The sequence below is a fragment of the Dasypus novemcinctus genome, chromosome 25 (assembly GCF_030445035.2).
Source record: "Dasypus novemcinctus isolate mDasNov1 chromosome 25, mDasNov1.1.hap2, whole genome shotgun sequence".
Classification (NCBI taxonomy): Eukaryota; Metazoa; Chordata; class Mammalia; order Cingulata; family Dasypodidae; genus Dasypus; species Dasypus novemcinctus.
Window position 1 is genome coordinate 59427486 of NC_080697.1, and position 15561 is coordinate 59443046.

Below are 15561 nucleotides of genomic sequence, written 5' to 3' on the forward strand. Positions count from 1 at the left end.
CAGTTTTGTAGCCCTTGTTTTTACTTCTTGTCTCCGCCACCAGCGCATCAGCCCCCTGCGGGCAGGGACCTGTCAGTCTCGTTCTGCCACCTCGCAGCATCGTGGCCAGCACACAGATGTGTGAATGGATGAAGAGGCTGACAAAGACCAGGACTCCGGCGGGAGATGGGGCTGCGCTCAGAGTTGCCAAGGCAGGTTTCACAGAGGAGGGGAAGAAAAAGGATCTGAACCCAGGGAGGCTACCCTGGGCCGGGCAGCGGGGATTTGTGAGACCAAGCAGCCCCCAGAGTCGTTCCCACAGCCCGGCGTCCTCCGTCACAGGTCAGAAGACACCCTGGAGGCCCCTGAGAAGGGCGGAGGACACTGAGCTTCAGCAAGGAAAATGCTCTGAGGGGTGACCCCCAAGGAAGGGCCGGACTGTCCAGGGCCCGTGCCTGGCTCTCTGCCGGCTCTCGTGGGAGCGATGGAGGTCTCTGCTCAGCCCGCCGCCGGGCGCCGTGGCTTCCTCCAGACTCGCCCGCGCCGTGGCTTGCTGGCGTGCACGGGGCCACGCCATGCTGTTTCTCAGGAGGGACCACAAAGGGGGGACAGTGGCTGCAGAGCTGGAACTGTCTCCTAAGGAGCTTGGTTCACACCAGGTCTGAGGCTCTCCAGTTTGCTTCTGGCCAGAGGAGCCCCGGGGCAGCGAGCGCCCAGTCTTCCCGCAGCGGCCGCTCCAGGCTCCTGCTCTGGGCAGATGGGAGGTGGCGCCTGGCCGCGCCCGAAGCCACTGCCGAGGAAGGGAGCAAAGGGCCGCTTAGCCAAGCTCTGTACGCGCCCCGCGCCCTGCGGCCCGTCGACGGCTCTTCTCCGACGACCGCGGAGGAAGCCCCGCCCGCCGGCGGGTGGGGGGTCCAGCAGAGAGCGGGGGGCTGTGGCCAGGCCGTCCCCCCCAGGCCGGTCGCCCGCCGCGGCACCAGCCCCGGGCCCCTGCCCGCCCCTGCCCGGCACTTCCTCCGCGTCCCCTCTGTCCTCGCCCCGGCTCGGCGGCACTGTCTGGTGGCCTCCCCTTTATCTTGTCCCCCGCGTCCCCGCTATCAGCCGCTATCTGCGCGGTCCCCCTGGGCGGGCAGGGCAGGAAGCCGGCCCGGGCCAGGGCTCTCCTGAGTGCCCGCCTCTTCCTTCTCGGCGACAAGAGCGAAAACAGCCGTTGGCGGGCGGGCGTCGCCCCGGCTCCCTGACTCCTGTTTCCCGCTCTTGTTTGTCCACAGGCTCCGTGTGCCCCGTCGGGGCCTCCTCCGGGGCCGCGGGGCCAGAGGCCTGGACGCCGGCACCACGTCCGGAGAGGCCCGAGGCCTGGCTGCCGGGCAGCCCCCCCGGGGAGCCACCACCCCCTCCTGTCCCCTGGCCCCCTCCCCAGGGGGTCACCCCCTCTTGTCCCCTCGGCCACCTTCCCGGGGGGCCACCACCCCCTCCTGTCCCCTGGCTACCTCCTCAGGGGGCCGCCTGCTACCTCCTGTCCCCTGGCCACCTCAGGAGGACTGCCCACTCCCTCCTGTCCCCTGGCCACCTCCCCGGGGGGGCCACCCAATCCTGCTTGTCCCCTTGGCCACCAGCCCACGCCGAGGATGGGGCTGGACAGGCGCTGCCCTGCCCCCGCCGGGTCCCCCGGCCTTTCCTCTCCCGTGGCTGGGGCAGAGGACGGCCTGGGGTGGTTTTGTCGTGCACCCATGCATGCCTTCCCCCTTCGCTCGCGCTTCCTGCAGGGCCCTTGGAGGCCCAGAGAGAGCAAAACTCGCCTTGTGATCTCACACCGCTGGTGTTTTGCGGGGCGGGAGCCGCTGGGCTGCAGCAAAGCCCTCCAAGGCCACGTGCAGTGAGGGTGGCACTAAGCGCCCTGGAGCCCGGCGCGGGGAGGAGCGGTCCTGCCAAGGAGAGCTGGCGTGCTCTGGGCGGGCACTGTGCCCGTCGCATTGTTACTACGCGTGCCTGAACCCACCGGGCAGGCTGAGCATCGCCCTAAGTTACAGACGAAGAGACGAGCTTAAAGGAACGACGCCGAGTACAAGACCTGGCTTTGCAGCTCGAGCCCCGCTGTCCTCGCAGGCCCGGTTCAGACGCCACCTTCGCACGTTTCCCCTCACCCCTCCGGCCCCCCATTTAGGAGTGAGAGGGAGCTGGTCCTGATCTACTGGGCAAGTGTGAGCTCTGGGGAAAGCTCTGGGCGAAGATGCTGAACTGCACTAAGACTCAGTTTCCCTCCTCTGTGAAAGGGGCTGACAATAGCCCTGTGTGCCGGGTTTGTGGTGGGTTGTAAAGGCACATTGCCTGTACTGCTCAGAGAACGTACTCAGTGCCTATCAGCCAGTTTCATTATTATTACTTCAGGGAAGTTACCAGGGAGAGCTGCTTTGGAGGTGAGTGATTAAGGCAGCTGATTGGGGGAAGTGGACTTGGCCCAGTGGTTAGGGCGTCCGTCTACCACATGGGAGGCCTGCAGTTCAAGCCCCGGGCCTCCTTGACCCGTGTGGAGCTGGCCCATGCACAGTGCTGATGTGCTGAAGGAGTGCCATGCCACGCAGGGGTGTCCCCCACATAGGGGAGCCCCACGCGCAAGGAGTGTGCCCTGTAAGGAGAGCTGCCCAGGGCGAAAGAAAGTGCAGCCTGCCCAGGAATGGCGCCGCCCACACGAAGAGCTGACACAACAGGATGACGCTACAAAAAGAAACACAGATTCCCGGTGCCGCTGACAACAACAGAAGTGAACAAAGAAGAAGATGCAGCAAATAGACACAGAGAACAGACAACTGGGGTGGGGGGGAGGGGAGAGAAATAAATAAATAAATAAATAGATAAATAAATAAATCTAAAAAAAAAAGGCAGCTGATCGGGAGTGTGGATGTGAACTCCGCTTCTGTTTCCCCGGCCCCCGCAGCGTTCTCCCCGTGTGCCATCGCGGCCTGGGAGAATCTGGACTGGCACGCAGCTCCGGAGGAGGACTCTCTGTGCCTCCTTCAAGGTTAGCCCAAGTCTCTCCAGTGCTCAAACAACAGGTTCATTTCAAAGTCATCGGGGCCAAGTTCTTAAGAAGCCTAAGGCTGCCTTCTCTTTCGAGTATCCAGTTGCATTTGGATCCTTCTTCTGAAGAGGGTCTGTGGAGGTTTATAGCTGTATGGACCCCCAGAAAACACGTTCTTAAATCGACTCCGTTGCTGTGGGTGTGACCCCGCTGTGAGGGGACCTTCCGGTGAGGCTCCTTCTGCCCACGCAGGCTGGGGCTTAATCCTGTTCCCAGAGCCCTTGGCAGGAGAATGCGCTTCAGACACACACAGAGCCAGGAAAGCGCGAGGCCGAAATCAGTGAAACGCAGAGGGGCGGGGGAGGTGGCGCGTGCCGCCGTGCGCCTCGCCAGGCGAGAGCCGCCGAGGTCACAGGCGGCGGGTCTTCAGCGAGAGCGTCGCCTCGACGGTGCCTTGGTGTGGACATTTTTTTTGTCAGCTTTCAAAACAGTGAGTGAATAACTTCCCATTGTTAAGCCAAACCATCTCACGGCATTTGCTTTACGCAGCCTAGGAGAGGACAGCAGCTCAGGAGAGGGTTCGCTCTTTACTGGGGCCAAGCTGATGGTTGAACAGTTCTTTTACCCTGCCTTCAAATGTGTTCTCTCCTTTACTTCCTGGCCTGGCCCTGGGAATCACGCAGAAGGCGTCTGCTCCTTTCCACTGGGCCCCCCTTCAGCAGGGGGTGTGACCCCTGGCCCGACGCTCAGTGTGCAGGGCTGGTCCCGCTGCGTGCCTGCTGGTCCCTGCCACAGGGGTTGGCCAGGTGGACCTGCACCTGTGCACTGTGTGCCCACCACAGGTTGGCCAGGTGGACCTGCACCGGGTCCTGACCCATGCCTGCTGGTCCCCTCCACAGGGGGCTGGTCAGGTGGACCTGCACCTGTGCACTGACCCATGCCTACTGGTCCCCGCCACAGGTTGACCACGGGACCTGTACCTGTGCGCTGTGTGCCTGCCACAGGTTGGCCAGGTGGACCTGCGCCAGGTGCTGACCCGTGCCTGCTGGCCTCATCCACAGGGGGTTGGCCAGGTGGGCCTGCACCATGCGCTGACCCGTGCCTGCTGGCCTCATCCACAGGGGGTTGGCCAGGTGGGCCTGCGCCATGCGCTGACCCGTGCCTGCTGGCCTCATCCACAGGGCGTTGGCCAGGTGGGCCTGCGCCATGCGCTGACCCGTGCCTGCTGGCCTCATCCACAGGGGGTTGGCCAGGTGGGCCTGCGCCATGTGCTGACCCGTGCCTGCTGGCCCCCTCCACAGGGGGTTGGCCAGGTGGGCCTGCGCCATGTGCTGACTGCTCACAGGGCAGCTCCTGCCTCCGGGTGGACACAGACCTGCTGAGGCGGGCGCCACTCCTTTTCTCAGGGAGGGTGAGTTAGTGGAGGGAAACTCTGGCTCCCTGAAGAGCTAAATCACTCCTTGACTCAGACAAGAGCCCTTTGCCCCATGGGAGAGCATTACTCATGCCGGCGCCCCGCGGGACCAGGCTCTACGTCAGGGGAAAGCGCGGCTCCCTTTCCCCTCGCTCAGAAGCCATAAATCATGCTTATTAGACTCTCAGCTCTTCAGATGGACATGGAACAGCTGGCCACGGCGCAGCCTCCGGAGCGCTCCGGTGGGTGGTTCCGGAGAAGGAAGGGGTGCCTCGGGGAGCCAGGCCCCAACTCCTCATCCCGTCTCCAGGGCACTGGAGACCCCCCCTTGCTAGGTGATGTGACACAGAAGGACTGCAGGTCCTCCAGGACACTGCCGGCAATGCACGGGGCAAAGGAGAGCCGAGTGTGGGCTGCGGCAACGGGCCGGCCTTGACCGTGGCCCTACCCCAGCCCAGCCCTTGGCCCAGGGCCTGTGCTCAATATGTGTCGACAGCTGCTGAAAGCCGCTGCCCTGAATCATGCGAGTCTCTCTGTTCCTCAATTTCTTCATCTTTAAAATGAAAGTATTAAACTGGGCAATCGCTGAGGCTCCTTCCAGCTCTGACATTTCGTGATGCTAAATTCCAAGAGCTCAGCGTGGGTTGGCTGCAAGTCGAACCAGCTGGCCCTGAGGTTCATTTGGTCATTTCTTTTGGAGTGTGGGTTGGATTGGCCATTTCTAGAAACAGTGACGATAACACCAGATTCATGAAGAATCAATTTAAAATATCTGTCTAGTAAGTTTTATTAGAGAGACATAGCAGAATTTTGGGCAGAACAGACTCCCTGACAGTTTACTGCCTGGGTGAGAGGCTTCTGAATTCCTGATGGAGCTACAGCTTAGGGTCCTGTCGGCAGCAGAGAGGACACCATTGCCAGGAGATTGAAAATAACCCTGCTTCTTTCATAGGTGTGTGGGCAGGTGGCCTGCGGAGTTTTGGACGAGTATTAAGAAGCCCTAGATTCTAGTCTAGACGTGGCTACCGATCGATCTCATCACAAATTCTGGTTGTCTGGTCCCCAAACCTGAGCTATGGCCCCCCATATTTCCTGAGGGATTGAAATAGCACAGATCCGTTCCAAACACTGGCTAGTAAAAGTCCACCAACAACCTAGGAATGTGAGCTGATGCGGGGTGGAAAGTACTCAATTATCACTAAGAACCTTGGAGTTCTCACCCTACCAGTGCCAGTGACCAACGGGGCGGCTTGGTCCACACAATGGATAGGTGTGGTTTGCAATTCTGCCCAGCTTCCCTTACTTTGTGCGACCACCAGAAGGCCCTTGGGTGACTGTTAAATCTCACCCATGCCTTTACATGTTTATCCAAACACTGAACTCCATTCCTCTAAAAAAGGGATTGGTACACGATGCAAATGGGACCACTAGTGTCCTTCCCTGGGATTTGTATAGGCTATTGGGAGGGAGTAATTCTTCCTGGGATTACTAAATGATGATAAGTCTAGAGGTGTCATTGACCCCATTTCCACCTGCATGGAGAAAGCTCGCAGCAGTAGGAGAAAATGAGGCCAACAAAGAGAATTTGAGCCAAGAGGTGATGAAAGCAATCCAGTCCTGATAGCTTCCTGAGTCTCAGGATCCACTGGTATCTGATTTTCCAAACATTTACCTTTTCCTTAACCTGGTATGAGTTGGGTTTTAGCCACTTGCGACTAAAGGAGTAGTAAACAAGAGGCCACTTCACCTCTAGGGTGTCATTGTGTCATTTTCCTTATGCAAATAAAAGTGTTGGAAAAAAGTGGTTGCTAAGGCTCTTCCAACTCTGTGATTTTATTTTTATTTATGAGGAGTGAGACAACTTGATCCAGCTCACTTGGGAAACTGCAGCAAAACCTAAAAGCCAGGTTTCCCCCCTCAAAATCTTGATATTCACTCTATGGGAGGAAGAGGAGGGGGCTAACAATTGTTGAGTGTTTACTATCTGCCAGGAACATCTTGTGGATGTGTTTTCTCATTTACTATTCACCGTAACTCTTCAAGGTAGGTGGTATTCTTCTACTTTGCAGATGAGGAAACTGAGGTTCAGTGAGGTTCTGTAACTTGCCGAAGGCCACAGAGTTAGTGAAAGCCACAGACAAAACTTGAATTAAGAGCTCCCTGATTCCAGCATCCAGGCTTCTCTACCACTAAAGGGATTGCATCTTCAGGCACAAAAAATCCCACTAGAGTTCTTGTGTTGATTAGAAGTGGGTTTGCCAAAGGAGTTCTCTGGATTAAACCGGGGGCAGAAAATCTGGCCAGATTGTACCATCATCCTGCCTTTCTGGGCAGCTGTTACTCTACAAAAATATTTTATTAGTGCATGACGTCCTTCTTAAGCATGTAAGTTCTTCTTCCACTGATTGATTTAACTTCTCCTCCCATCTCCTGGCTGTCTGTTCTATCATGTGTCAAGATTTTGCCTGGACTCCAGCCTTGGAGGGATGAAATTTCTGATGAGGGCAATGCCAACTCTAAAACCTCTCGTCTGATCTAAGGAAAACTTGGAGGACATGGAATGGTCTCAATCATTACAACAGTGAACGCTTACGGAACCTCCACCCATTCTAGACACTTTGTCTAGCTTGGCTAATCCTTATTCTGCAAGATGTCATTACCTCCAATTTACAAGTGGCAAAATAGAGGCTCAATGAAACTAATAATTTGCTCTGATGCTAAATAGTTCCACAGTTCGTACTCATTCCAACACACCACAGGTACACATGCACTGGCACATGGAGATTTCTAGGGCTTCCTAGACAGGTGAAGATCACTACTCTCCCAAGGCATATCCAACAGCTATTGGAGGTGCATCAGGCCAGGCCACAGTGGGGATGAGTGAGCATCATCAGCGGGGGGAGAACTGGAATACTCCTAAGGCCCCATCCTCTGCACACAACTTTTTAGTGTTTCATCATGGCTTTAACAACCATCACTCATGTCAACATAACACCTTAAAAAGGCTAAAAAAGGCACTACTTTTTGAAAAATGTGTTCAGAGAGGAGTACAGCCTCTATCACTCCAAACCAAAGAGTAAGAGCCTTTCAGGTTTCAGAGTTCCCTCTGCAAAGTGGATCCAGTCGTTAACCCTTGGGACTTGGAGGGTGAAAGCCCAGTCACCCAGCATCCTTCAGCAAAGCCGTCAGAGGAGCTATCCAAGGTCCTGCAATTGCTTTGACCTGTGCTCTCTATAATCAGTTTGTCCTCCGTATTTCAACCTGTGTCCTTGGTCTTCTGACCTTCTATATGTTGGACCTCCTGAAACCTTGTCTACCTGACTTAGAATGCTGTCCCCTTTCATTTAGTTTCTAGGTCCTTCTGAACGGAGCTTACTTGATTCTCTCCACTGTTGTCCTTGAGTCCCAGTCTCTAAGTTGGTTCAAGGCTCACTCTTAACTGACATTGTTCCTGCTGATAACGAGAGGACCCTACCATCTAGCCTTGCATGTCACTCTGTCTCCCACCTCCTCCCACAAGCCACTTGCTGTTCTTTGGCATCTGGCCTACTTTCAAGAGACACGAGATTTGGTGATTTTGTCTATTCTTCTTTCTTGGTCCCATGACCACCCACTTACGATCTGTTTCCTGAAGTTAGAGCAGTAAAGGCATTCTTTTTCAATAAAGTCCATGACTATAGCTGTGTCCCATAATGTGGTTACATCTGCTCTATGTGTCTCAGTACAGAAAACCAACCCTTTAAAGAGAACCAACTAGAAAATGAGTTTCCAGTTAGACGCATCATTTCACTTTCCCAGAGGATCAGTGTTCTGGGGCTCTAGTCTCAGCATTGCTCCTGCCTACCTGTGTGGCCTTGGGAAACTCACCTAAGCTGTGATTACTTCATAATTCAGTCATTCATTTGCTTTCTCATCAAATATTTATTGTACATGGACACTGAGAAATAAGCTAAGTGCTGGGGATGCTACAAGGAGAAAGGTATGGTGTCACTCTTCAAGAAACTCACAGCCTAATCTGGGAGACCAAAATGTATATAGTTAAAATAAAAGTAATATAGTAAATTACTACAGCAATAAGAGCAAAGTGCCAAGGGTACACAGGTGCCCAAACAACCAAATTGGTACTTGCTGTTCCCTCTACTTTGACGCCCCCTCCCCAAACATTTGTAAGACTCAATCCCTCACTTCTACAGTTCTTGGGTCAAATGTGATGTTACTAGAGAGGACTTCCCTAGCCATCCAACTTGAAACAGCAACTCTACCCCTAATCTGGCCCTTGCTGTTTCTCTCTTCCTGCTTTATTTTTCTCCATGGCATTCTTAACTACTGGGCATGAAGAATACTTTCACCTGTGTAGTGGATGACTGACTTAGTGATCTATAGTGGGTTGAATGTGACCCCCAAAACGCATGCCTGTGTCCTCTCCCCTGGAAACTGTGACTGTATTTGGGAAAAGGGTATTTAGAGGGTAATTAAGCTAAGGACCTTGAAATTAGATCCCCCTTGATGACTCAGTGGACTCTAAATTCAATGACAAGTATATTTTAAGAGTCAGAAGAGAAGACACAGAGGAGAAGATCATGTGAAGATAAAATCAGAAGTGGGAGTGATGCAGTCACACCAAGAGACTGAGAAACGCCTGCAGCCACCAGAAGCTGGAAGAGGCAGAGCTGCTGCCCAGAGCCTTGGGGGACCATGGCCCTGCTGGCACCTGGATTTCAGACTTCTGTCCTCCAGAACTGTGAGGCAATACATTTCTGCTGTTTTAAGCCACCGAGTTTGTTATGGCAGCTGCAGGAGAGCAATACGATCTCTGCATGCTCTATGGTAATCTTCAGGGCAAACAGTCTGAAACCTAAGGAAAGAATTAGGGCTGAGAACTGATTTGAACACTGCCAACCTTTTCAGTGATTCACGAGCTGTGTTTGTAGAATAGACATGGCTTGGGGAGGAAATAGGACATGGGGTGTCTCTGTCACCCTGCATCAGCTACACTTGGCAAACATGCATAGGAAGGGCTGCCCCCTTGCAGTTCCCAGATAAGGGAAAAGACAAACTGTCATCTGGCCCCAGTGGGGACACTGATACTCATCAGCCTGGTCTACAAAACAGAAAGGAGACACATTTTAATTGTAGCACTGTTTATAATAGGAAAAAAATGGAAACGAACCCAAATTTCTGTAAGCGAATAGTTATATAAACCATACTATATCCTTAGTTTAGAAACCCTATGTAAAAACTACGCTGTTCCTAAATGTTCCCATATATGCACATACATGCAGCAAAGAAGGTCTCTGAGGATGACACTAAGCTGATGACTTCAGTTAACTGGGGAGGGGATGGAGATTGAGTGATGGTCAAGGGGGATTTTTCACCTCACCTGATGGTTGAATTTTTTTTACAATGACTTGAGGCATTAAAAAAACTTTTTAATAAGTCTATAGTAGAATAATAATAAGACTACTTTAGTCCATTGCTCATTCCCCAATCTTGGAATTTTGGGATGGTGATGGCTATTCTGCTTCTCATTGAGGGGGGGCTTAGATCCCAAGGGGCAGATGGATGGGAGTGTCTTGCTTGCAGTTGCAGACACTCTCTGTTCCTTCGGATGGATGTTGTCCATCATCATCTCCTTGTTGGTTGTCCTGGTTGAGTCCAATGAACTAGAGAGTAGGTGTGGCAACTCTGTTGTAATTCAGGCCTCAACTGGCACACAGATGGACCAAAGACTTAAGTCTCTGGGACATATAATTATTGAGTATAGTGCTAATGATGGATTCAAATAAAAGGGGCAGAAGAGCTATTTGTAGAGAACCTATAAATAATGAATCTATCTCTCTTATACAGCAGAGCATAAATATCAAAGTAAGGCCCACTGACAGGGTGCCAAATTCTTAAGCTGTCTGCCCTGCTTATAGTTTCTGGATATCTCTAGAGCCCTCAGGAGCCCTGCTGTTTGAGGCACTGTTTACTGTGGCAGTCAGTGAGATCCTGCTGAGACTTGTATAAGCATAACCTCTGGAATGACCTTTCAATTCACTTTGAAATCTCTTAGGCATAAAAATGCGTTTATATTTACCATTTCCCCTTTTTGGTCAAGGTTTTTCCCAGATGCATTGCTAGTTGGTGCTTGGTAATAATCCCTCTGTGCCAGGGAGGCTCATCCCCAGGAATCATGTCCCAAGCCAGGGGGAAGGTAGGGAGTTTATATGCTGAGTTTGGCTTAAAGAGAGGCCACATTTGATCAACAAGCTGGCTTTCAGGAGGTAACTCTTAGGTCATATATAATACTAGACCAAGTTTCAATTTCAAGAAAAGATTCATAAGTACAATCATCAATGTCAAGTGCCTGCCATAATGGTTTGTTTCTTTCACTAGACATTGCACTTGCACTCAGGGGATTCTTGCTGCTCTATTAGAGAATGTAGCAGAACCCCCCAGGATGGGAATTAAATATTCTTTAGGTTATTGTGGATCTCCATTCACTGAGACAATGTCCCATGAACACTTGAACACATTCATATGTCTTTAAAGCAGCTTCAGGTGAGCCCCTTCCCATGTGTCCCCCCATCACAGACGCCCCACACCAGTTATCCTCCCCTGCCACTGCTGTGACCCTTCTGTGATCCAAATTCTCTCCAAAAATAAAGCCAACAAAATAACTGAATAAAATTAATAAGAAAATGAAATAATAATTTAAAAATTAACCAATAAAAATTTAAAACTGTTTGAAATAAAAATTTTTTTAGATACTGTGTCTTTCATCACTGTAAGATCCGTTTTTTTTTTTTTTTGTATATACAGTAACATTTTCTTCCATATATTCCTGCAGTGTCCTACTTTTTTCATTTTATCTTCAAAGTAGCTTTAGTTTAGAGAAAAGTCATATAGAGAATACAGGCGATTCTCATATACCCAATGCCCCACCCCCTTTCCCCCTCTCCCTTATTAATAACGTTTTACAGGGAAACGGATGTGGCTCAACCAATTGGGCTCCCGTCTACTATATAGGAGGTCCAGGGTTCAATGCCCAGGGCCTCCTGGTGAGGGCAAGCTGGCCTACGTGGTGAGTTGGCCCATGCAGAGTGCCACCCAGCACAGGAAAGCTGCCCCGTGCAGGAGTGCCAGCCAACGTGGAGAGCTGGTGCAGTAAGACGATACAATAAGAGACACAGAGGAAAGAAAATAAGAAGATGTAGCAGAACAGGGAGCTGAGGTGTACAAGAGAATGATCGCCTCTCTCCCACTCTGGAAGGTTCCAGGATTTGTTCCTGGAGCTGCCTAATGAGAATATAAGCAGACACAGAACACTCAGTGAATGGACACAGACAGCAGACAATGGGGGGGACCAGGGGGTGGGGGGAGAAATAAATAAAACATAAATCTTTAAAAAAAAATAACATTTTACTTGTGGATGGTCCATTTGTTACAATGATGTACAAATATTGAAGCATTGCTACTATTGTCAATGGTTTACATTATGGCTTACATTTTGGAGCATATACTTTTATAGGTTCTAGCAACTCTTATATTGATGTAAAGGCAGTGGCCACCAGAGGCTCTAAAGGATGGGAGAGGGAGGAATAGGTGTAATATGGGGGCATTTTCAGGATATTGGATCTGTCCTGCATGACATTGCAGTGATGAATACAGGCCACTGCATATTTGGTAATAACTTACAAAATTGTGTGGGACAGAGTGTGAACTGTAATGCAAACTGTAGTCCACAGTTAGTAGCAAAGCTTCAAAATAAGTTATCAATTGTAACAAATATACCATACTGAGGAAAGATGCTGTTAAGGAGGAAGGGGGGGGGAGAGGCATATGGGAATTCTTTATTTTTTAAAAAATTTTTATTAAAGTTAATAGATCACATAGAATGTTACATTAAAAAAAACCCATGAGGTTCCCACATAAAGCACACCCCCACACCCCCACCCCCATCATTTTTGTAAATTGTATTTCTTTGAAGATACATACAGCACAAAAAAAGGTTACATTATAAAAAACATAAGAGGTTCCCGTTTCCTCCCTATCCCCCCCCCCCACTCCTCCCACAGCAACAACCGCCCCCATCATTGTGGCACACTCATTGCACTGACCAGACACATTTTGGAGCACTGCTGCACCACGTGGATAATAGTTTATTCTGAGTTCACATTCTCCCTCAGTACCTTCAGCGGGTTATGGCAGGATACATAATGTCCAGCATCTGATCCTGCAATATCATTTAGGACAACTCCAAAGTCCCAAAAATGCCTCCTCATCACATCTCTTCTTCCCTCTCCCTGCCCTCAGCAACTGCTGTGGTCACTTTGTCCTGTCAATGATACAATTTCTTCTATTAGTAGTCACAAAAGTTTTATAGTAGAATATCAGTAAGTCTACTCTAATCCATATTTTATTCCTCCATCCTGTGGACCCTGGGATGGTGATGTCCCCTCTACCTCTATATCGAGAGGGGGCTTAGATTCCACATGGATGATGGATACAATTCTCCTGCTTGCAGTTGCAGGCACTCTCAGTTCCCTGGTGTGGTGGTTGTCCATCTTCACCTCCCTGTTAGCTGGCCGGGGTAAGTCCAATGAACCAGAGAGTAGGAGCTGCAACTCTACTGAGGCTCAGGGCCCAGCTGGCACATGGACAGTCCAGAGATTCAAGTCTCCTGAGTATACACTAATGCTAGTACCAACCACAGGTTCAGTAAAAGTGACAGAAGAGGCATGTGTAGAAAAGTCACATCCGAGTCCAGCTCCATCACACTCAGGAGCACAGACTCCAAAGAGGGCCCCTGACATGGCACTGAGCTCCAGAGCCATGTGCTGTGACCACACCCCTGTGGGCCTCTGTGGCCTCAGGCGCACCAGGACCTGGGGTTGTCTCCACTTAGTCTGTTTCTGGGGTCGTCTGGAGCAGTGTGTAAGGGCGACCCCTCTGATGGCCTCCTGACTCTTTCTTGAAGACTCTTAGCCGTATAAACTCATTTGTCTTTGCCATTTCCCCACCAGCAGAATATCTCAGCCCACAGGGAGGATCATGGGTTAAAGCTGCTTTTTGACCTTTATATTTTTTACATAACATTTATGTAATCTAAAGCTTCTTTAAAAATAAAAAAAAAACCACTTTTTTATTTAAATAATTTTAAAAGAGGAGAAAAAAATAAACTCAGCTGGAAGGGTGACGCTGTGATTACTTGGGGCCTTGCACCCTGATTGGGGGGGCACAGCCGCCATTCCTCAGGCTCCGGGCTCATAAACGCCGCATCTCCAGCGAGTTGGCTTTGCCTCCGCGTCACCCGCCGGCACCTTGACGGGAAACCCGTGAATGCACCGTCCTAGAGCCTCGTGCCTTGGCCCCCGGCTTCCGGAGAGGCCGGCCTGGCCGCCCACGGACGCTTGCCCACTGTCAGGACGTCCCCGGGTGACCTGGCAGCCGCTCCCGCTGGCCGGCGAGGCAGGGCTGCCGTGGCGCTTCCTGTGCGCTCCCCAGCCCCCGGGCCGCCCGGCGGGGCCTGTGCGGGAGCCTCGCACGCGTGGGGGTGGGTGTGAGCCCGCGCTCTGCAGGAGTCCTCAGAGGGCAGGGGAGCCCCGAACGCGGGCTGCCCTTCACCCACCCCCACGCAGAAGGGGTGGCGCGGGCGCAGTGCTCCAGGGCATTAGGGCGCCCCAGGCCGAGAAGGAAGGGAGGGGATTGGGCCGTGCATGGGGCCGAAGCCTAAAATTGCATGCATTTCTGTCGCTTTTACTGGACCTGCGGTTGGCGCTGGGGTTGGTGTACACTCAGGAGACCTGAATCTCTGGACTGTCCATGTGCCAGCCAGGCCCTGAGCCCGCGCAGACTTGCAACAACTACCCTCTGGGTTATCGGACTTACCAGGCCAGCTAACAGGGAGGTGAAGAGGGTCAACCACCACACCAGGGAGCCAAGAGCCTACAGCTGCAAGCAGAGGAATTGCCTCCAGCATCCATGTGGAATCTAAGCCCCCTCTTGATCTAGAGGTGGAGTGGACATCACCATCCCAGGGTCCACAGGATGGAGGAATAGAGTATGGACTAGAGTGGACTTACTGATATTCAACTATGGAACTATTGTGATTAGTAATGGAGGAAAATGTAGCATTGATGTGGAGAAAGTGGCCACGGTAGCTGCTGAGGGTGGGGAGAGGGAAGAAGAGGTGTGCTGTGGGGGCATTTTCAGGACTTGGAGTTGTCCTGGGTGGTGCTGCAGGGACAGATGCTGGACATTGTATGTCCTGCCATGGCCCCCTGGGTGGACTAGGGGAGAGTGTAAAGTACAGTATAAACCGTTATTCAAGTGGAGCAGCCACGCTCCAAATGTATTCCCCAAATGCGGTGGACGTCCCATGATGACGAAAGAGGTTGTTGATGTGGGAGGAGTGGGGCGAGGGGGGTGGGGGGTATTTGGGGACCTCTTATATTTTTTTAATGTAACATTTAAAAAAAAATAAAGAGAAAATAAATAAATAAAATCACATGCGTGTTCTTATGCATATGCTGACGTGTATTTTCACACATATAAACTCCGGTTATTACCTTTCAGCACAAAGGGTAAAATGAACTGCGAGGGTAACAAACAGGCTTCTCAGGCTCCTTCAAGGAACGTATGGCTCTCATCTGCAACCAGGGCACGAGCTGCTGATAGGCCAAATGATACAACGCTGAATATACCGCGTTTCTCTCAGAAAGTCCCCCTACCTTCCAACTCTTTCTCCAGCCCCCACTTCTGTAGGTTAGTATTTTTCTTAGCAAATGCTGTATCTTCAGGATTTTAAAAAAGTCTGGTCAGAACTGTCACAGCCAAGATGAGCCTGAAGGAGATACGATGACTAGATGTAACATATCCTGGGACACAAAGAAAGACATCAGGAAAAAATTAAGGAAATATGAATAAAGTAGGAACTTCAGTCAATTATAATGTATCGATGTTGGTTTATTAATTACGACAAACGTACCATACTAGTGCAACATATTAATAACATGGGAAATTGGATGAGGGTATATGGGATCTCTATGAACCTTTCTGTACATCTAAATCTAGTGTAAAATAAAACATTTATTTTAAAAAATCAGGTGTGGCCTGATTTAATTGGTGCTCATGCCAGTTGTGGGGGGGGTGCGTAGAATTAAAA